General features: G+C 42.2%; 1 protein-coding gene and 1 long non-coding RNA gene across 8 annotated transcripts in view; both read left to right on the plus strand.

Annotated features, from left to right (window-relative positions):
- NRXN3 (neurexin 3) overlaps window positions 1-22,421 on the plus strand; it is a 1,671,444-nt gene that overhangs the window by 449,714 nt on the left and 1,199,309 nt on the right. The gene's annotated exons all lie outside the window — the stretch shown is intronic.
- On the plus strand, window positions 1,360-8,000 carry LOC109500947. Its single transcript, XR_002158841.3, has 3 exons — window positions 1,360-1,650; window positions 5,294-5,353; window positions 7,806-8,000. It is a non-coding gene; the product is annotated as an uncharacterized LOC109500947 (long non-coding RNA).

Genomic DNA, 22,421 nt, shown 5'->3' on the forward strand with positions numbered 1-22,421 from the left:
ATTTGCTTCTGAAGAAACTCAAACTGGATACATGGCTACCCCAATAAGACAGCCCAGTGATACTTTTGGATAATTATTATATAAAGATCTTTAGGATTTTTTTCTGTAGGAAGCTGCTTACAACAGAACTAGTTCCATCTGGTCTGAGGCTTAATGATAGGTTTGAATAAATATGACTGGGGGCCTATTGAATCTTTTTGTAAAATCATACCTTTCTGAATACCTGTCAGTGTGCTTGGGTTGCTAGGGACTATGAGAATCTTACTGACCTTCTTTATCAGAAGGACATTGTGGGATCAGGATATGAGTGGGTGAAATAGGATCATCACATTGATTCCAGGGTTAAGGTTAGGGCTTAAGGTTGTTCTGGGGACGTCTGGCTTCATGTGAGATTTTGAGGGCCATTGTAGTCCCAAATGCACTTAGGCTTTATAGCATCCTTCCAATTAAGGATTCTCTTAAACTGGCTGCTCTGATTTAAGGTGATCTTTATGTCTATGATCAGTGGAGGAACAGGTTGGCCCTAGGGAAGGTGGAGGCAATATGGCCAGATGTCCATTTCCTATAATCTTTCTAGATTTAGCCAACTAGTATGATGCAGTCCTGGCCTGAGGTCATGAATGGGCTTTACAGGGTTCATAACCATCCTGATATTTTATACAAAGCTTTGTATTTATGTGCATTTTTTTCTGGGGAAGAAGTCATGAGCTTTTGTATTTTAATAGGGGTCATCAGCATATTAAAAACCACCTCAGCTTGATGTCTAATTTTAGGATTATTTGAAGGAATTTTTTTTTTAGCACTGATCTTATCAATTGTAATAATAATGTTTCTTGGGGGTTCCAGGAGGGCTCAGACCTGGAGCTTTGGGACCCAGAACTCAATGGTTGCCTCATAAGGCATCATCTCTTTTACATGTCCAGGTTTGCTCAAATGCCCTGCAGGTTCCTGCAGGTCTCTCACATATTGGTGGCAGAGAAGCCCCAGGGCACAAAATGAGACCTACAGGATACAGCTGAGACAAAGTGCTATATCATTCTACCTACATGCAGCTGTTTGCAGGAGCAATCATTGGGGTGTAGGGGTGAACAGAGAGGGTATGCTGCAGGGCATGGAAGTTGTCTGGTAGACCTTTTCCATGTGAGTACTCCCCTCATTGAGACCATATTCATCTTAACATTGTTGTTGGCATATATGAATCATAAGAAAGAAGAAATGTGGAGATTTGAACTTTGTATCAGGAAAGGTACATTCCCACAAACTATCTTATTTGATTGTCAAATCATCTTCTGGGGTATGTAGAGTATATAGTGGAATTCCTTTTTTTTTTTTTTTTTTTTTTTTTTTTTTTACAAACAAGTAAGTTATGGCTCACAGGGGCTAGATGAGAATTGACAGGGGTCCCATAGTTAATACATCATAGAACCTATTGCTTCTTTTCTTCGAAGTTTTCTATGACATCATTCTGCTCTCTGGCAACACATCATTGGCAAAGAAAAATAGTTCAAAGAAAGATATGTTGATGGGTGTTCCATAGTTTCACCATCTTATTGGGAGAACACACATTTATGACCTGCCAAATGTTAAACATTAGGAATTTTGCTTGCAACTGGTTTGATCTCCAGCATGGATAGAGGTGGCAGCAGAGAGGTGAGTGGAGAGAGGTCACCCAAGACACTGCAGGGGGATTCTGGGCAGGCATAGGTCTTGGGTTCCCAAGTTGTCAGCTAAGCCTGCTTTTGCTGTGGCACCTTCACAGGCTGCCATGGAGCCCAGTTGATTTTAAAAACTCATTTCCATTGTTTTCTCCCTTAATGATAGTTTTAGATGTTGATTTATTGGCATTGCTACAGATGTGATTTAACTATGGTGTTACTGATGAACGGTTTCTCTTCTTGGAAAATTTAGAAGGAAGGTGGAGAGTCTGGGAGAACCAAGATAGACAGGAGCAATAGGCTGCACTGCTAATGGATACTTTGTGCTCTGGCATCAAAGGAAGGCACATGCAGGGAGGTCTTTGAGACTAAGCCTACAAGATATTCCTACTTGCCTTAGTTAAGGTTGCAAGCAACAGAACTTAATGCAACAGGGAATATACTGAGAGGCTAGAGACCAGATGGAAATGAATAGATACACACATTTTTCAGTTCAGTGTCTTATAGAATGGGATACTCTATGCTTATTTTGCATCTTGATTTCCTTTCTAGATAAAATTTTATTGTAGTATACAGAATAAATACAAAAGAGCTTGCAATATATTTATATGGTTTGAAGAATAGCAAAGCAAACATTTGTTTGAGATCAGTCCTATGCTTCTCTGTACACATTTTGTTTTCCTTGCTTAAATTTACCTCATGGAAATCCCTCTGTGTCAAAAGCAGAGCTCTAATTGACTCTTTTTAAGGGGTGCATAATACTCTATTGTGAGGATGTATCATATATATGGCATTCCTCTATTAATTATAATTTTATTGACAGCTTTTTAGTCTACCATGCATGATGTTGCAGTAACTGTCCCTGTGCTATTTGCACCTGGTGCTTTTGTCTCTATGGGATAGTCTGGGAGTGGGATTGATGAATAGGAGGGGATATGAATAAACGTAATCATACTATTTCACAAGTGTTACCTCCAGCTGTGTGTGAGAACAGCCTTCACACACATCCCTGATAGGAATTGAGGCTATTGCTCTTTTTAATTGTGCCAGGCTGAGGAGTGCCAAATATCTCGTTGTTATTTTATTTAATTTAAAATTTACTTATTTGTTTTGAGAGAGAGAGAAAGAGAGAGAGAGGAGAGAGAGAGGATGAGCAGGGAGGAACAGAGAGAGGGAGAGAGAATCCCAAGCAGGCTCCGTGCTGTCAGTGTATCCAGCCTGATGTCCGGCTCTATCCCAGGAACCATGATCATGACCTGAGCTGAAATCAAGAATCAGTTGCTAAGATGACTGAGCCACCCACACGCCCCTCTCCCCTCTCGTTGTTATTTCAATTGTGAATCTGAGCATCTTTGCATTTGTTTGTAGGTCATCCAGCTGAGTACTTCTGTGAAGGGACTATTCATGGCTTTTGCTCATTTCTTCAGTGGAGATGTTTGTTTTACCTTGTCTTTTCAATGTCCACTACTTGTTTATTTTGTTGACGGGGTATGTTTTTCCATCAAATGTGTTATTTTTTATGCAGTTAAACATCTGTTGTTGTTGTTTTTTTAAATGTATAGCTTCTGGGTTTCCAGTCTTGATAGAGAATGTTTCCTCCATCCTCATTTCTAAAGGGCCTGATTAGTTACTTAGGTTGTCAAAATTAAAAAAGAATAGTTTTACTTTTTACATTTAAATCTTAAGCTACGTGGAAATTTTTGTGTTTAGTATAAGCTGGAGGTCCACATGAATTTCCTTTCTAATGATAATTATAATAATGATAGCTAATGCTTTCCTGAGCGTTCCTTGTGTGCTGCACTCTTACACAAGTGCTTTGTGTATATTAACTAATTTTAATCCTGTTTCTCATAACTCCAAAACACACATTTTCTTACTTATCCCCATTTTTCAGATAAGGAAAAATAAGACACAGAGAAGCTGAGTAAGTTCAAAGGTCATACAAAGGTGGAGTGGTAAAACTGGGATGTAAACCCAGGGAATATGGCTGTGAGGTCCATACTCCTGCTATAGCTTCTTGCTTGGGTTAACTAGTGAGCCAGGACTATTTGTTAAATAATCCATTTTTTTCCCATTGAATTGCATTACTGCTTTTGTCCTTTATTAAATTTTCATGAACACCAGAGTCTATTTCTATATTCTCTATTCTATTCCCTGATCTATTCTCCTCTTCCTATAATAATTCCTTATTGATTTGATTATAGTAGCTGTATAATGTCAGACATCTATATAGTCCAGTCCTCTCTCCTTCTTTTATCATTCATTTGATGACTATTTTGTAGACATTCATTCCTCCATATATAATTTATGTTCATTTTATTTAAGTAAAATATCTGGTGATATTCTAACTGAAATTGCATTAAATTAATATATTAATTTGGGGATAATTGGCATATTCATGTTAAATATTCCAATTTAAAACATAGCATACTTTTCTCTTCATTCAGATATTTCATATTTTCCAGTAAGATATGATACTTTCCTCTGTGTTGCCCTCTGCATTTTTTAGTTAAATTTATTCATAAATATTTTAAAGTTTTAATTGATGTCATCAATTAAATATTTTTCTCCCATTTCTATTTTTTCATGATTATTACTAGTTTATTTTATTTATTTATTTATTAAAAAAAATTTTTTTTCAACGTTTGTATTTATTTTTGGGACAGAGAGAGACAGAGCATGAACGGGGGAGGGGCAGAGAGAGAGGGAGACACAGAATCGGAAACAGGCTCCAGGCTCTGAGCCATCAGCCCAGAGCCTGATGCGGGGCTCGAACTCACGGACCGCGAGATCATGACCTGGCTGAAGTCGGATGCTTAACCGACTGCGCCACCCAGGGGCCCCAGATTATTACTAGTTTAGAGAAAAAAGCATTGATTTTGTATATTTATTTTATATGCAATCAATATGATGAAAGCTATCAATATAATCTTTTTTATTAATGAATTAAAATGATCATATCAATACAGGCTGAAACAGCATTGATAAATTTCAGCAACCATTCTTAATAAAATCTAGGTAAGATGGAAATAAAAGATCATTGTTTAGATACATAAAGATTATTTACTAAAAACCACAGCAGATCTGACAAACATAAGAATCATTGCATTAAAATTAGAAAGTATTCAGAGATCGTGTTACCAGTAATAAACATTACATTTGCTATAACCGCCAAGGTAAAAAAAAAAATAAGAAAATAAAATAATTGGTATAAATATCAGAAAAGTAGAGTTAAAATATCTCTCTTTGCTGATGCTATGATTGCATATCAAGAAATCTAAGCAACTCTGTTTAAAAACTTGCTGACTGAAAGAGATAATTTGGTCAGCTGGACAGGTCTATAAGCTAAGAATATAATATCAAAAGCTTTCTCTATTCTATCAATAATTAACCATTTTTATTTTCAAAGTTCAAATTCTAGAGAAGGAGCATCTCATTGCCCTAGCTTGGATCATTTCCCACTCCTTGGCTAGGGAGGTGGAATCTTCTTACAACAGCCCCAGTAGACTCAGGGGAACAAGTGTGATTACTCAAGGAGAAAGATTTGAGGGTCAGATTTTTTTTGTAAGCTGTAATATATGTTATTTTTTGGTCAGAGAAATCAGGTCCAGTCTAACCAGTTCTATCCTCTTGCCTAGAGGATGCTTTGCTTCCCTGTTTCAACTCTACACAGCATCCAGGATCATGTCTTATACCTAGTAAGTAGGTCTTTGTTAATCCAAACAAACTATTTATGGCTTTACTGTTACTATTCCCTTATTCCCTTTCTCCAGGATGCCCTTCCTCCTTCTCTCTCTGTTCACTTGCTAACTCTTATTTTTAAAGCTTCAGCTCATGTGTCATCTCTTCTGGAAAGCCCTTCCTGAGCCCATACTCCCAGTGTATATTAGATGTCCCCTTCAAAATTGCTACAACACCCTGTGTGCATCAAGCTTGCCACACTGATTCAGATAATTATCTGTTCATTTGTCTGCTGCCTCCATTAGACTGTCAATGCCTCATCAGTGTGCTCAGCTTCTGGGGCATGGAATGGTACACAGGTGACCCCAGTGAGTATTTTCTGAATAAATGAATAAATGTATGAATGAACTAAGCAAGGCTTTGTTAGCAGTGATGTTGGTCCTATCTTTTCATAATTTGTGGTCTAATTTTACCTTTTCTCTTCCAATTCCATTAACCTCCCAGCTCTTGTCTCTGATGAGGATGCTGGGTAAATGCTCGGTGAACTTTTAAACTGCAATACATTTCTTCCTTGCATGCTGGGTCTTGTATCCTTGTCTTTCATCTGTTTATTCCGATCTTGTTTGAACATTAAGCTGCTTCCACTGCCCCTATCTTATCACCCTCACTCTCCCTGTTGGGAGACTGCTATTTAATAAAATAAGAGCCTCTTGGAATCTTTGACTTATTAAAGAGGACTTCTAAAGGACAAGACAGAATTGGTTCTGCAAGCTGCTACTACCATGGCCTTCTTTTTCTCTTGGTTTCTCCCTGACAGCTTGCCATTTGTACATCCTTGGTGCAACTGGGGTGTTGGTGTCCAAAAGAGGACTATGTACTGAAGTCACTCACATTCAATTATTAGGGAAGTTCAAATGACCATTCTTTTGATAGTAATTGTGTTTTAAAAGAAAACAAGAGTGAACGTTAAAAACAAAAACCAAAAATCCACACGCGAATTTTAGGTAAGCATCAGTTGGGAAGATATTTTGGGGTGAGTAGGCCATTATTAGTGAAGTTCAACTTGCTCCACAGAAGGGACTGAGAGTCCTGCCTGGTATGCCTGAGGACAGCCTTGCATGGCATGGAGATTAGACTGGAGGTAGTACAGGACATGTGGATTCAGAGGTTGGAGGACAAGTCTAAGTTCTACCTGTGTACCACCGTGTGACCTTAAATAGTTCATGTGACCTTTCTGAGCTTCAGTGTCCTCCTCTGTAAAATGAGGACTGCAATACGTATCTATATAGTCACTCTTGTGAGTAGCAAATGAGATAAGAGATGTAAAGCCTTTAGGAGTCAATGAAGCGTAATGGTAGAGTGTGAGGGTTACACGGTCTGATTGGTTGGGTTCAGACTCTGGGCCTGACATTAACTAAGTGTCAATGACCTTGTCCACATTTCTAACCTCTGTTTTCCTCAATTTCTCTCTCCATATCATAAGGGTCATATAGAACCCCTTGTAGGTGGTTAAAGATGAGATGAAATAATTTGTTTCATGCATGAGTGGCACATAGCACTCAGTTGGTGAGGCTCTCATCATCAAAGCTACAACAGACAAATGTAAGGCCCTGTGTCACCAGGGCCAGTCTAAACCTTTTCCTTGGCCTTAGCTGAAGGATCGAGACTTGCTTTATTTCTATTTATGAATGGACCTATTAAACCCAGCTCCAGTTTATTTTCTCCCCCTTACCTCTGTGTATGCCCCTTTTTTTAATCCAGATGCAGAACTTTGCCTTACTGATTTCCACGAGAAATTCCACACTCACTCTCCCTCTTCTATTTTCCCTTTATCCCCTCCCTCTCCTTGTCCCTCCATTTTCCTCTCCTCTTTTCTACTCCTACCCTTCCTCTCCCCTTTTATCTCTCCCTCTTTCTGCATGCCACTTCCACCACCCCTGTTCTTCCCTGGGGCTCCCACATTACCCTTTGCTGTAAGTGGGCTCATGAAAATATCTTTGTGTTTTAACAAGGGCATGTCTCTCCCTAAGGAAAAAAAGATCATACTGCTGCTAAGACAGTAACGTTTTCTTCTCATTATAAAATAGTAGGGCTGCATGTGCCCTTAGAGATCAAGTAACTCAGAGGTTCTCAGACACGGCCAGTTGGTCATGAAACCCTGGGCAGCATTTAAAAAGCTGGGCCCTGCCCCAGTGATGCTGGATCAGTAGGTCAGAATTGGGACGTGGTTTTTGTGTGTGGTGTCCCAGAATATATTTATTTTAATTCAGGAGGGCTTGGATTTCAGTCCTCATTCCACTGTTTGCTAACAGAATTATCTTGGGTGAGGTACTAAAACTTCCAGAGCCTTGGGAATATCTCTTAGATATGGAAAATAATTCCTTCCTCAAATAACAAGTAGTAAGCTGCAGACTGGTCACATAGTAGGCGTTAACAATTGTTTCTTTTCTTCTTTCCTTGGGTGAACAGTATAGAATCCTGATTACCTCTACACACACAGGGTGAGGATGGAAGAAAGTGTCCTTACTGTACATCTTGGAAAGGGAGAAGGGCTAGCTAGCCTCATCATAGCCACTAAGGATCCCCACCCAGCTGTCTCCAAGAAGTCCCAGGAACAGGCATTGAGTCAGGAAACAAAAATAAACAACACTTACTGTGAATTTACTTTCTCAGGACTATTCCATTTTATCTCTGCAACAACCCAGTGGAGAAAATACTGTTGTTATTATTTTTAACCACATAGACAGTAAAATGTCTGCAGGCAGAGTTTTTGTTTTCGTTTTAGTCTACTGTTTACAAGTCTGGATCATTTACCCCATCCCTTGTTTAATGTGTTCAGATCCCAAATAGGTATCGAGGGGTCTTAGATTCACTCCAACCATAATGTATCGGGCACCTCACACAGAATTGCTGGTAGCTAGTGTGAGGAGCCCCGAGAATGAAGAATGTGAAGTTGTGACTATCTGGGCTTCATTTTATTTGCTGCTTGAAACACCTGAGCACTGACCATTGAGCCCTGCTACACAGTTCCCACTGATTCTGAGACCCACTCTTTTCAATGCTTCCCACATTGTGTTTGCCTCCAAACCTTAGCCCCAGAAATTTTGTTCTTCCCCTTGCTCCATCTACCCCTCCCTTCTTAGACTTGCAGGAAAAGATCCAGGGAGGCCATTCATTGGAGGCTTGACAGTGGTGCTTTTTCTTTGAGGAGGAGGAACACTTGTGATTTCATGATAACAAAGTTCCAATTTGGGTAAGTCCAGGGAGCCGAGATGCTTTGTCACAAGTTCTGTATTTCTACCCCTCCCCAGTCCCCACGTCCCAGCCAGTGTGTTTAAATCTTGCTCATTTTCTTTCTTCATTGCCCATTTAGTTTTTTCTTTAAACTCACTGTCCAAATGACTGCCCCAGTTAGCTGTGTCCACAGAAACTGGCTTATTAACTCTTTCCAACAGGCAGTAATGCTGGTGCTGGGGGGTTGGGATTTCTCAGGTTTGAAAAGAGGAGGGAAAAGACATAACATTTTAAAAAAAGAACCAGAAAGGCAGGGAGAGAAGAGTGTGTCGAGGGAGATGAAGTTGTATTCTGATGGGAACAGATTGCCCAAAAGGCAGGTGGGTGGCAGAGAGTAAAAATAACCAGGGAGTGACCGAGCCTTCATTTCCTTTAAAACACTCACACTTTAGGGAGATATTGAAACTGCTAATTTTGTTGGCACATTGACACCTCCTCCTAATTAATGGAGGGCTTATTAGGAGGAGACCAAGCTGCTCACACACAAAGAAAGGAGGGAGAAGATGTTGAACTTACTCAGCTTAGCAGTAACGAGCAAGTGAGGTGCCACTGGGTGTGTGGTTACTTGTGGGCGAGCTGGAGCAGGAGCCTTCTGCTGGGCGCCCTTCCTCCTGGCTCCTTGTGCTCACTGCTGCCCTCCTGGGCTCACCACTTAGAGGCAGGGCTGGAGACAGGCTGCCTCTGGCCCAGACAGGCTAGAGGGGGCTCCCTTTAGAACAGAGGCTCCAGAGTCTGGCCTTCCAAGGAAAGGAAAAAGTACAATTCTCATGACATCTGTGTGCTTTGTCAAACAAAATCTTCTGCACGGATCTTGCAAGTTGGCTACACCTGGGAGCAGCACGTCTGTGATTCCAGGTCCTAAGCATCACCTTGGATTATTAATCTTTTCCACCTGCAGAACACTCAGAACACCAGAAGCCTGAACTTGGGGGAGGTGAATGCTCTGACATTTTAGCCTTTATGGGCCAGTTTTCTGAGATCAGCAAGAAGGGCGGTTCAGGGGAGTATCTTCCAATGTTTTTCAGACTTGGAACAACTAACTCTATTTTCTGGGTGGGGGGAGGGGAGATAAGTCACTGGATCTCATTTTCCAAAGTCACATATTTGTCCTTTCAGATCCCTTATGTAGTCCATTATATACACACCATAGAGCAGTCAAGATCAGGGGCTCAGCAGCAAAGGGGGGCGTCACCCCTCAACTTTGCCACTCACCAACTTGAGTTTTCTTGGGTAGTCATCTACTATATCTGTGTCTTTATTTCCTCATCTATAAAAGGGGGACCTTAATAGCATCCACTTCAAAGGACCATTGTGAGGGTTAAGGAGATAAAGGATGTAAAGGGGTTAGTTCCATGCCTGCATACTAAGCACAAAATAAATCACAATGTAAGGATCAATTTTCAAAAAGCTTTAATTTATAATTTTGTAGCAATGTGCTTATACACTGGGGAGGGCAGGGTTTTTAAGATAAGCCTTTAATAAATGGGAAAATTGAGTCATGCAATGAATTGGTGACTTTCCCAAGGTTTACAACTAAGAAGATCCAGAGCTCAGGTATTCTGGTTCTAGATTATTTTTTATTGTTGTTTGCCATGCAAACACACTCATATCATCCCTCAGCATTCTTTATCCTGTCCCACTAGTGCAGCAGGGTTCAGGGGAGAGTGAGAAATGTCACGCAGCTGCCCCAGTCCAAAGATGTGTGGCTCAGAGGAGGGAACCCCTGACTTGGATAGTCACCATGCCTTATGATCTTGGACAAATCATTTAATCTGACTGAGCTCCAAATCCCCTACCTTTACATGGAACATGATGATTATTTCTTTTTGTATGTGCATATATTTTACATATATATTTATATGTGCATATATTTTGCACATATTTTGTACATATATATGTACATACATATATGGTATATATTATGCAGCTAAAATACAAACTGGAAATATCACTAAAAGCCAATGATGGAACATTGAGAAAGAGAAGAATATTCTTTCCAACAACATTGTGCAAGCAAAACAAACAAAGATGCTATCTAAGAAGAAAACAGAAGAGGTTAAGTTATGTCTTTAATTATTCTTTTGTTGTTTTAGTTTGGAGGTTATCTTTTTAACAAAATGAATAATGCGATTGGCTGCTATGGAAAGATGTTAAATTTTCATGATGTTGAAATGAGAGACTGGGATCCTGTTTGTGAGGAGCTCTAGTTTCCCTTCCCAAAGGGAATGCTCCAGTGTGTGTACCCTTAGGGATCATCCCTGTCCCGACTGGCTGGAAACTCTCTGTCAGCCCAGACTGCTCCTGACTAGGGTACGGACCATTTTCCAAGGAGAATGCAAAGGAAGTGACAGTTTCCACTGTTTCTCCTTATTCTTCAGCTTGGCACCAGTAATCCATATGTCTATTCTGTGATGCATGCCAAGAGGCTGGTTAAATTGGAAATTATTCTTTGTTAAATAATAATAGTATAGATGGCATTTCCATTTTAATCTGGAAGTTCTTAAAAACAGCCAAATCTCAAAAGGTGTAATATCATGCATTGCATTTTATGACTCTAAAGGAAATGTGTGAGGGTGGACTTTAATGGCACTTCTTAAATTAGCAGATATCAGCGTTGGTGCTGGGAAATGCTGATGTGTCATGATCAGTTGTGAGGCATATCACATGTAATATGTTACTAAATAATAATTCATATACCGAAAATTTGCCAAAGATTTACTAGAAATTTAAATTAGATTAGGCTCAGAGCTATTGCTAAAACAACGTCACTTCCACCTACCTGCATTCTGATATGCTCTTTGGAGATTCTTTGTCATGGGAGTGTGCCTTGCATATCAGTATCATTCATCATGCAAGTTGCACAAGAAAAAAAGGAATATATCAACTTTAAGCTTCTCTGTGTTAACAAAGGCCTGATAGTTATTTTCAAAGACCCTAAGGAGTAGAACTGTGGTCATTGAGTTTCACCTTAGCAGATGATGGGAAGAAAAGACATCTAGGACATCTCCCTTCCAAATTTAATTGGATAAGGAAGGGACAGTATAATTTAGTGGAAAGAGCACAGGTTTTGAGCCAAAGTGACTCTGACATTTAATAAGCTGTGTGGCCTTGAACAAGTCACTCGACCTCTCTGAGCTCTAGTGTTCTAGTTTGTAAAATGGGGCTAATGATAGTGCCGACTTTGTTTTGAGGATGAGAACTAAGAGGCATGAAGGTCCTGGCACAAAGCCAGGTACCAAGTGGCCTTCAGTTATTATGACAGCTACAGGATTACTGTTGTTACTGTCTTTTTACATGTCCCCCCAGTGCCTGGCAAATAAAAGTATATTTTATCTGTGTGAGAATATAAGCTCAGCATCTAACTGTTCACAGGAGACAACTTTGCCTCCCTCACAGCTGGTACTCAAAGCATCAAAGAGGATCCACACTCCAGGTACTTGTTAGACAATTCAGTCAGAATCTACTACAATCCAGCACCTGCCAGAGGCTTGCTTATGGCTTCTGATATTTCTTTTTTCATTTATTTTACACATGCTAATGTAGCTCATGTAGTGTTTACCATGTACGCAGCACTGTTAAGTGCCTTAAAAAATACTCATTTAATCCCCAGAAGAACTCTATGATGTAGACCTCCATTTTACAGATGAGAAAACTGAGGCATACAGAAGTAAGTTCCCCAAGATCACAGAACTAGTAAATGGCACAGCAGAATTTGGACCTAGATGGTTTGGCCCCAGAGCTTAGGAACTTGATTTTTATGCTATGTGAGAAAGACTAACAGTTGTATTAACCAGCATTTCCTCCTGAGTCATCAAGTTCTTCCCCTGGGCTTAGTGACATTATCAGAAAGCAAGAGACCCAAACATATGACTTGAGCACCCCCTTCCTCATTCCTAACAACTTAATGTCCAGCCCTCAGTGCACAATGAGCACCTGTTTAGATAGACATTGTGTGTCACTGCCAAACTTGTTGCCAGTATTGTGTTCCATATTATCCAATATTCCCAACATGAAAACCAAGTGGTAAAGAACATAAGCAGAGTGTGTTGCTGCCATGAAATGAAAACTATGATGCCAATATAGTTCCCTTTCTACTCTCATTTCCATGGCTATTGGGCCAACTTCTGTGCCCAAGTGTAGTCACCAGCTCTGTTCAGGTATCTGCTGATACTTACTTTTTCTGCTTCCTTTAGAGGATATCTGCTCTATTTTTTTCCCCGATTGTTCTGTTTTTCTTATTGATTAATCATATATAATTCCTCTGAATCTCTTGGATGTAGGGAGGGTATAAATCATAAGCCAATAAGAAGCTTATGATGATTTTCTTACCATGTGAAATGTTTCAAGGTGTGTGGACTAAAGTAGAAGGGAGATGAAAAAAATGATATATTATCTATTATGAAGAGCTACCATTTACTCATTGCTGGCTTTGCAGCAGGCACTGTGCTAAGTGCTTTACATATATTATCCCTTCTTAATCCTTGCAGACATGGTTAATAAGCGATAGGATTCTAATTCAAAACCAAGTCTTTCTGACATCAGTGCCTGTCCTCCTAAACCACTATACCACACTAGATAGAGGAATTCAGTGTGGACACAAATCTCATTTTTTGCCCAAATCAAGAAAAATGCTTTTTCTCAGGTAAAGAGAGTTTACACATCATCACCAGTAGTGCAAAGTCTCCTTGGGTTTATTTATTTTTCTCCTTCACAACTAATCATACTTGCTAGTCTCCTTCCCTGTGTAATGGGACACCCATTACAGATATATATATATATATATATATATATATATATATATATATATATATCGTTGCAAGATATGTAATATGATTTTGTTATGCATTTTAAATGTATATTAATGTAGTTTGTTGTATCTCTTGATATGATTTTTTTCCTTCAGTACTGTGTATTTAAGATCTTTTTCATGTTGCTACCTATACATTTAGTTTCTCCTTTGCAACTGCTGCACAAAGTCCCATTATATGCCTCCACCATGTCTTCCACATCCATTACTCTAGTCTTGAACTCTGCTTTTACCAACAATGTGGTACATGGCGCTGAGTGAACTTCTTGGGGCTGGGTTATACGGCGTATACATGCCGAATTACACCCAGAGCTTCCAGACTGCTTTCCGCAAGGGCTGTACCAGTTTAAACTCCCACTAGCCATGCATAAGAAAAAGTTCCAAAGGGCCACATTCTTGGCAATACTTGGCATTGTTCACCCCCTCCATTAATCATTTATTACAAGTAACGCTCTTCGAGAAGTACATGTGGATGTATATGAAAAAATCAAATATAAACAGGAATAAAAGATACAGCACATAAAGCAGCATATGCATTCCAGTGTTCGCGCCAGAGGCAGCAGGCACCCAAGTAAAAGCTCTTCTAGGATGGCCTGGCCCCGGGCGGCAGGGGTGCCAAGGGGCCCCGGGCGGCACCGGCCGAACTTGGACACAGCATGGAGAGCTCCTGCCCCTCCGGCCTGGACAGCACTAGCTCCTGGGGCCTGCCAGCCGGCGGCCACAACATCATAGGTCTCGCGGGCTTCAGGGCCAGCAGATGGGCACCCTCACAAGCCCTGAGCCGGTCCTTTGCAGGATGGTGTCGCTCAGAAGGATCCCGCCAGAGGATTGGGGGGTGGGGGAGCTGTGGAGACGCACAGTACTGCTGGGGGCGGGGGGGTGGTGAGGGGCAACTCCGTGGTAGAAGGCTTGATCTGGAGGGGTGTCAGGGCTCTAGGGTAGTGACACAGATGAGCTGTCCTTCTGCAAGACCTACCAGTCCTACCAGCACCTGTGCAGGCGAACTCGCGCCTGACCGTGAGCTCTGGGCTCGGCAGCGGAGGAACATTCCGGACACAGCTGCAGTAGGTGGCGTAAGTGGAAGTGGAAGGAAGGGGTGTGGCCAGGCGGCTCACGCGGGGAGGGGCCAGGAAGTGAGGAGCGTGCACGTGCTTCTAGAGGCTCTCACTCACCTGGGCAGGCGGGTTCACGTGCCCCTCCCAAAGCGCCTGCTCTCCGGCGTCCTCGCCCTTAGGTGTCTGCGTCTCGCTTGCCTGCTGGAACAGGACAGGTTTGCCTATTCCCTTTCCCAATCCTCGCCACCTTCTCCCGTAGAATATGGTACAGGGGCGTATAGGCGCCAGTACAATGGACTTGGCAGGGGTGGAACATTATCCACTTTGGTAATCATTACCATTTGATATATATAAGATGGTATCATAAGTAAAAGCCGTCTGCAATTTGGGATACTTGAGCATGCCATTGAGGTGGCTTGGGATAGCTTGGGATGCCGATTGGATGCACATAGTGCAGGGGAACAGCAGCCTTTCCTCTGAGTGCTCCCCTCCCCCCGCAGTTGGTTTATGGGTTTCTTATAACCCCAGACACTGCTTGGCTTTGCGCAGTAGTTATTTGTGTACCTGTCTGCAGTGAGCATCTTATGGGTTGTCGACCACGTTTTTCTTCTTCACTTTTGCAAGTCCTGCAATGCTTTGTTTGTAGCAAGACCCTCAGTAAGTGTTTGCTAAAATGAATTGTCTGAGTTCTGGAAGTTAATACCTGCTAGTAAGACACCGTTGGCTGGGAAAGGGTGGGTTGGGGCTAGGAGGAGAAAGCACAGGGGTTATCTATTCCAGTGGGGGTGATTCAGTCTGTCTTCTTTTCTGGAAGATTTCCCCCCTACTTTAACCAGACGTACCTACTTACATTGAACTATATGAAACTGCTCTGGTAAAACTAGACCTTTGAACGTATAGGATTTTTTCCCTCAAATCAACACCTTGAAAATTATGCCAGAGAGGACTCATGGTCTTCTCCGGTAACATCCTGGCTTGGAAGTTCCCAGAGACAGCAAATACTTTTCTGTCAGCTAAGGCTCAGCTCCCAACCTTGCTGGGCAGAGTGGATGACATGTTTCATAATGCATGAGTGTTTATTTAACAAACAGCAACACTTTTCTAATTAAACTGTTGTTGAAGATACAGCATAACCTTTCCCTCAGGGCAAGGTACTCACTGGCTTTTTAAGATGTGACCTCTCACTAGCCCATAGGCCTCTAGGGCAGTCCATGCTGAGGGCCTCATTAAGAGTGAGCTGGGTCATTGTAACCATCTGTGTTGATGGTTACATTCAGCGCCTGAAGAATAGGCTTTGATGTAGAGTTTGGCTTCCCCACCCAGAATTTCTCTACATACCAAAGCTCTTGAAATGCAGGCAGGTGACACCCTTATGTGGGAATGTTGGGGAGAAGAGAGTTGGGTAAACTGGAGGAAATTCTGCACAACTTCTGGCTTTAAGGAATAAGTGATTCTTGCAAATCTCATCCTGTCACATCCTGAGTTACTCAGAAATGTGGTTGCATTTAGGTTTCAGGACTTCATTTATAGAGCTGGATCCCTAAAAGATTAAACACATATTGGAATTATGCTTTCTCAGGATGCTGTCTTGCGTTATGGTGGTTATGTTAGTCAGCACAGACTTGATTATGCTGCAGTAACAAATGAAGACTCTAATCTGGGTATCTGAAAACAGCATAGGCTTCTTTCTCACTCATGTTCCTTGTTGAACAATGGGGAACAATGGGGAACAATGGGTTTTGTTTTGGCAGCTCTACTTAAATCAGATTCTGTCCCTGATTACCTATTGTAGTGAAACGAACTGCTTTGAAACTCACTGCGTTAAAACTTTTTATTCTGTACCACAATTCTGTGGGTTGACCGTGATCAGTTGAAGGTTTTTCTTTTTGATGTGATACCAACTATCTGGTATGGTCATCTGGTGTCTTGATCAGCAGGGACATCAAAGGTATCTCGTTCACATGCCTGGGTAGCAGTTGATGAGGGAATGCAGCTGGAGAGAACCTACATGTGACTTCTCCATGTGATCTAGGCTTCTTACAGCATGGTGGCTTGGTTCCAAGAGGGTGGATCTTAAGGACAAATATTCTCAGAAAGCCAGCTAGAAACTACAAGACCTCTTATGACTTGGCTGCAGGAATCACTCAGTGCCACTTCCACCATACTCTTTTAATTGAAAGCGAGTGACAGGGCCAGCCCAAATTCAAGGTGAGGAGACTACACAGAGGATTAAGTACTAGGAGTCATGGTTCATTGGGGACCCATCTTTGAAAACCAGCTACTTAGGTGGATGTTGACATGTTGGAAATCATTTTGATGAAAATGTGGTTCATGTGAATTAAACTAGGTCTGATTGTTAGCGGGTAAGTTGTCTTTTTTCTGGAGCTTGTGTGAAGAGAATGAGCGGTGAGTTGACCCTTATCTAGAACTATCCTTTGGGAAATGATGATATCCAATTAGCGATGGACAGGGCTTGCTGGCCATTGAGCACATATAACCTTTAGTCTCTTACCATGTTTCTTCCAAAGTGGCATGAAGCAGTTTTTTAATGAGACCTATTGAGATATCCTGAGACATCTTTTCCTTTCATGTCTGGCCTATCCACCTCCCCGTGAACACATGATCAAGAAATAAGACCTAGGATTTTGGGATGGGTATGTAAGAACCAAAGAGAACTAGAATGATAGCATTCTTTTTTTTTTTTTTTTTAACCTGTCCCTTGGCACTCTCAGTGGCAGCAGGGTGGGGTTCTAATGGCAGAGCTGGGATAGCTTAGATCCCTATAGCAGAGATCTGGGGATTGGGGCTGTGGAGGGGGGATGGAAGGGGGAGGCCGAGCTGGAGCACGTTTCCATTCTGTGAGAGTGGCGTTTGCCTTTGAGGCAGCAACAGTAATATTTCATGTCTTCCGTAGTGTCTCCTACCTTTAAATGTCAGCCTCTGCAGCCGCCTTATCTACTGTAGCACATTTCAATTAGGTATTCCAAATCACACTCTTTTCTTCCAGGACAAATATGCCAGAGGTGATATTTACTGTTACAGCAGCATTTTAAATACTTAAGGGGGAAAAAGGCCTAGTGAATAGCAGTTTCTCCCTTATAATAATAATAATAAAATAATAATGGAGAGAAGACATGAACTCATGTAACTGGCTGATTTAAGTGAACATCTTTTGTCTTCACCCTCTTTGGTTGCCCCCCTCCCCCCCCCCCCCACGCGCCTAGATTCTTGCCTTAGTGTGAAGGTTATAACGCTTAGCTCTTTCAAGAATGGCCCCCCACATCTTCTTCATTGGAGGTTCATGAATGTCTTCTAGAATGGTTTCTGCCTAGAGACAACTGGGCTCTTACTTCACCCACTCCTTGTTCCTTCTTTTGTTTTGAGGAATGTTTGCATGAAATTAGAATCCCCATTTCTCAAGTATTTTACTAGGCACCGTTACTTATCCCCACCTGAGGGACATTTTCATCTCTCAGTGGAACACCACCCACCCCACCTCTAGGAGGCATAATGGTCGAGAAACTTAATTATTACATTTCCTCCTTGGAATGAAGTGTCTATTCCTTGGCCTAATACTGCATGTTTCAGCTTCCTTGTTACTGGTCCTTATACTACTTGTTCACCAGGCAGATCTTCACGGTCTCCCTAGTAGTAGATTTGCACATCCCTTTGCCCAATTCTTGTGCAGGCTAGCACAGTGCTTGGCACATAGGGGCTGTGGTAGTGGTGGGCTCTCAGTCAATTTCCGCCTCCCCCCATATTGGGGATCTTTCCACTAAATCTCTTCTCCACATTTCTGATTCTTTCTTAAGAGATCAGATTAGGATCTACTGCCTCTGTTAAACCTTCTCTGACTTCCTTAGCACTCAGTGCTGTTCCTATCTGAATGTTTAAAGTGCTCATTATCATCATTGCTCATTTGGTACTTGGCATGTGCTATCGTATGCTATTTTGAATGTCCATATGTTGTCTACCCAAATAGACTGTAAGTGCCTTACAGGCAGGGATAGCTTTGCCTTGTGCTTATTTCCTATTCCCTTAGAATCCTCAAGATTTTTGAACATAGAATGTGCTCAGTTAGTATCGTTAAGTGGACAGACCGAGGAGTAAATGGGAGCCAGGATCCAAAGAAGCCTGCCTTTTGGTGCCAGTCTACTCAGTTTGGAAGTCATAAACTTGCATAAAACAGGGCCTTTCATTTTACTGTTTCTCCTATAAGTGGAGCTCTCAGAAGTGAAGGCTCCTACCCTTGCCCAATTCCTGAAGCTGATGGTTCAGGTGAGGAGCTTTCCTAGTGTGAGAGAATTTTGAAATCATCCGGAGCTTGGCACATCCAGTGCTCTGACAGTTAAGGTGTCTTGATCATTAGAATGAAGGGGATCAGAATATTAGGCCATGATCTCAAGTTCAAGGCCATAGCAGACTAAGAGTAGAATCTCATACTAGTTTCAGTTTTGCCTCTCCCATTTGACAGTTCGTCTCTTTACACCTCAGTTTCCCCGCCTAGAAAATGGATTTAATGGTGGCTGTCTACCTTACAGAATTGCTGGCAGGTGCTAATGTGATAATAAACGTGAAAGTACTTTGGACATTGTAAAATACTATATGAATGTCAGGAATCATAGGCAGCACCTTGTAACTATCAGCTAATATTTATTGAGGGCTTCCTCTGTACAGACAGAAGTCTTCAGCATCGTATAGTAGACACGCTGAGGAATCTGGGATTCCTTATGGTCCGAACTCTGATCCACGGGTAGATGAAAGCTGGAGAAAGGATTATAAGCTAGCAATAACATCTGGAAGTTTAGCGACAATCATTAGGTCAGGTAAGATGGGAAGCTACATGTGTGGCAAAAACCTGACCCTGGACATGCCTTGAACATTCTGGATTTCAGGTTCTATCCCTTAAAACATTTCAGAATACTCAGATTTTGCTACCTCCACTTCTTGAAAGTTCTGCCTGTCTGAAGCCTTTTCAGTGTCTGGGGTGATCAGGTGTATCCAACTTGCTGATGGCACTCACCCCTCCTGAGTAATCCTGGGAGCCTCTGCTAAGCCTGCTTCCTCCCAAAGGACAGTCTAAAAACCAGATGCCCTTGACTGATCTCGCTCTGCTGCCAGCTTTGACCACAGCCCAGCAATGACGTGACCTTAGGCCCAGGGAGTCTGTGGTCCTCAGCCCAGTTTTCATGTAAGTGTCTCTGCCAGTGAAAGGGAGCTGATGCACAAATTATCTGCTGTGGAAGCAGAACAACCTCTGACTAAAATGTCATTGGGACTTTTCTCTCTTTCCCTTTTTCTTCTAGTTTTTCCATGTGGCATCAGCAGCTGAGTAAGGGAAAGCAAAGAGGTTTAAGTATGTTGGTGCTCGCTGGGCCAGATTAATAACCCAAAGCCTTCCAAACTGGCCATTTGGGGGTGAGGCAGACTAGCCAGAAAGCATTGGGTTGTGGGGAGCACGGGTGTGAGCTGACAGCAAAGTGATGAAGTGGTAAGCTCTCATGCTTCTTCCCTGCCCGACTTCCTTCCTTCCCTTGCTTCCTTTCCCTCTTTACCCAGAGCTTGAGATGGCTGCACACCAGTGGCTCCAACCTCTGGCAGCTACTGCCCTCTGCTGGGAAAAACGCATCACTCAGAGTGGGAGGTGCTGAACTCTGTACCTGGAAACCAGCCTCAATTCAGACCAGTCCCACAGGTTTTGGCTAATGTGTGATTTGGCTTGAGGAGGGCAGAAAGATTCAGAGAGCCCTCCCCCTTGTACCAGAATATTTCCTGAATGGTGTCAGCTGGGCACAGGTCTACGGAATCTATCCACTAAGGATCCATTGCTTTGGATCCTTTGAGTTCCTGAGGGAGGTGACTTCTGACTTCTCTTTGCCTGGGTCCGACATTGAGATATTGAGGCCTTCCACCATGGATGATGCTTTCAACAAACACTGTTGGTGACTTTGCTTCCTGGATCAGCTAGACACAGTCCTTTCTCAAGGGAAGGCAACAGAGGGAAGTTGAATCTGAAGGGGGCTGTGGAAGCATGACTTTAGTAGTGGTCTCCTGGCTCAAAAGAAGCCATCATAGAGTGAGGGCTCTGAGTGACCCAGAGGCAGAAGAAGAGTATGAAGAGCCAGGTGAGAGTGGGGAATGTGGCCTATTATGGGGTGGGGGAACAGTGGATAGGAAGGTAGGTAATACACTGGCCTTCCGTACCTCTCAGCTTTCCCCAGAGCTGGCCATACTGGTAGACTGCCTTGTTGGCTTCAGAAACCAGAGGGGCAGAAGGATCCCTCCCTGTCTCCAGTAGAACTGTAGAGTGATCCTTGTGCATCTCTGGATCCTCAGCCCAGCCAGACAGGAGCTATGACCTCACTGACCACACAGTAATTCTACTTGAGGGATTTATTTTCCTTTCATGAGCTCCTGCCAAGACTCTTGGTTAGAACTAATGGGGCTCCCCCAGCCAGCGAGTGTCTCCTAGTGATGTGTGTAAACAGTGCCAGGCAGGAAATGGGTTTCCTGTTCTTAATGGGCTTGTTAAACCTCTTATTGAGTGGGGTTTAAATGGCCTTGTTATGAAAAATAATAGTAAGCGAGTATTAGTAATAGTAGTAGTAGTAGAAAAATCATGATGTGGGTCCTGACTTCCCTTCATATTTTAACGTTGCTGGCTTGAAAATCTTTTTGCCAGTAAGTACGCAGGGATGGGTGGTGAGTGACACTGGGATCCATAAGTGGGGAAGAGGGCAGACCTTGGGTTCATGATCTACGGCTTCCCAGTTCTCAGCCCTTTTCCACTTTTGTAGTGTTTCCTCCTCCCTTGTCCCTTTCTGTCTGGGTTCTTCAGCTTTCCTTCTATCAGAGAAGATAAAACCACAAACTTCTCTCCGTCTTAATTAGGATCGAAAGGGTTAAGTTTAGGTTTTAGGTAGAGGTGATTTTGGAAAGGGTGGTGGACCCTGGAAGAAGCCCAGTGAGAAGTGGGGCTCATCTTCCTGTCTCTGTTTTATAGCTGGAACTGGAGGGGTGATGTATATCCCAAACTTTAGTAATTTACAGATCGGGTTTGCTATTTTTACTATTACTTTCCACAATGGTATTGGTTTTCTTTATACTTATTGTCTTGTTTGACTTAAGTAGATTTAGCATCTTCCTAAGCAGTATGTCTTTGAAATTATGGGTTGAGTGTGTGAGCCAGGTTTTTTTTACTTGATATATATTTAAATGAAAACAGCTAAATTAAAAAAAAAAAAGTTCGTCCATGTGGCGAATGTGTCATACCCTTGAGGGAAGGTGTACCGTACTTCTGGAAACACTGGTATAGAGAAAAGTTTCTCAAACTTTTGTGGGCATAAGAAGCACCAGCAGAGCTTGTTAAACTATAGATTGCTGGGCCCCTCCATCAGAGATTCTGATTCAGCAGGTCTGTGGTGTGTCAGAAGCATTAGCCCAGAGGGCAAGAGCCCCTTCTCCACTTCTGCATGTGTAGGTGTCCTCATCTGAAAATGAGGACAGCACCTATTTCAAAGGGTTCATCTTATGCTCATACTGAGTACTATAGACATAGTGGCTTAAACAACAGACGTTTATTTCTCACAGTTCTTGAGGCTGGGAAGTCCAAGATCAAGGTGCTGGCAGATTGGGTGTCCTCACATGGCCAAGAGAAAAATCATTTCTTTTATGTCTCTCTTTATAAGGCACTATCCCATTAATGAGGGCTTACTCATATGACCTTATTCCCTCCTAAATGTCCCACCTCCTACTACCATCGTGTTGGGGGTTGGGATTTCAACATCAGAATTTGGGGGGGGGGTGGTATATAGACATTCTATCCATAACAATGTTTATCAACATTAGAGGAGTTACTTACTCTATGTAGAACACCTGGCATATGGTGGAATGATTTTTCTTGGAGCCAGTCTACCCATTTGGAGTTTT

Source organism: Felis catus, chromosome B3 (assembly GCF_018350175.1).
Source record: "Felis catus isolate Fca126 chromosome B3, F.catus_Fca126_mat1.0, whole genome shotgun sequence".
Lineage (NCBI taxonomy): Eukaryota > Metazoa > Chordata > Mammalia > Carnivora > Felidae > Felis > Felis catus.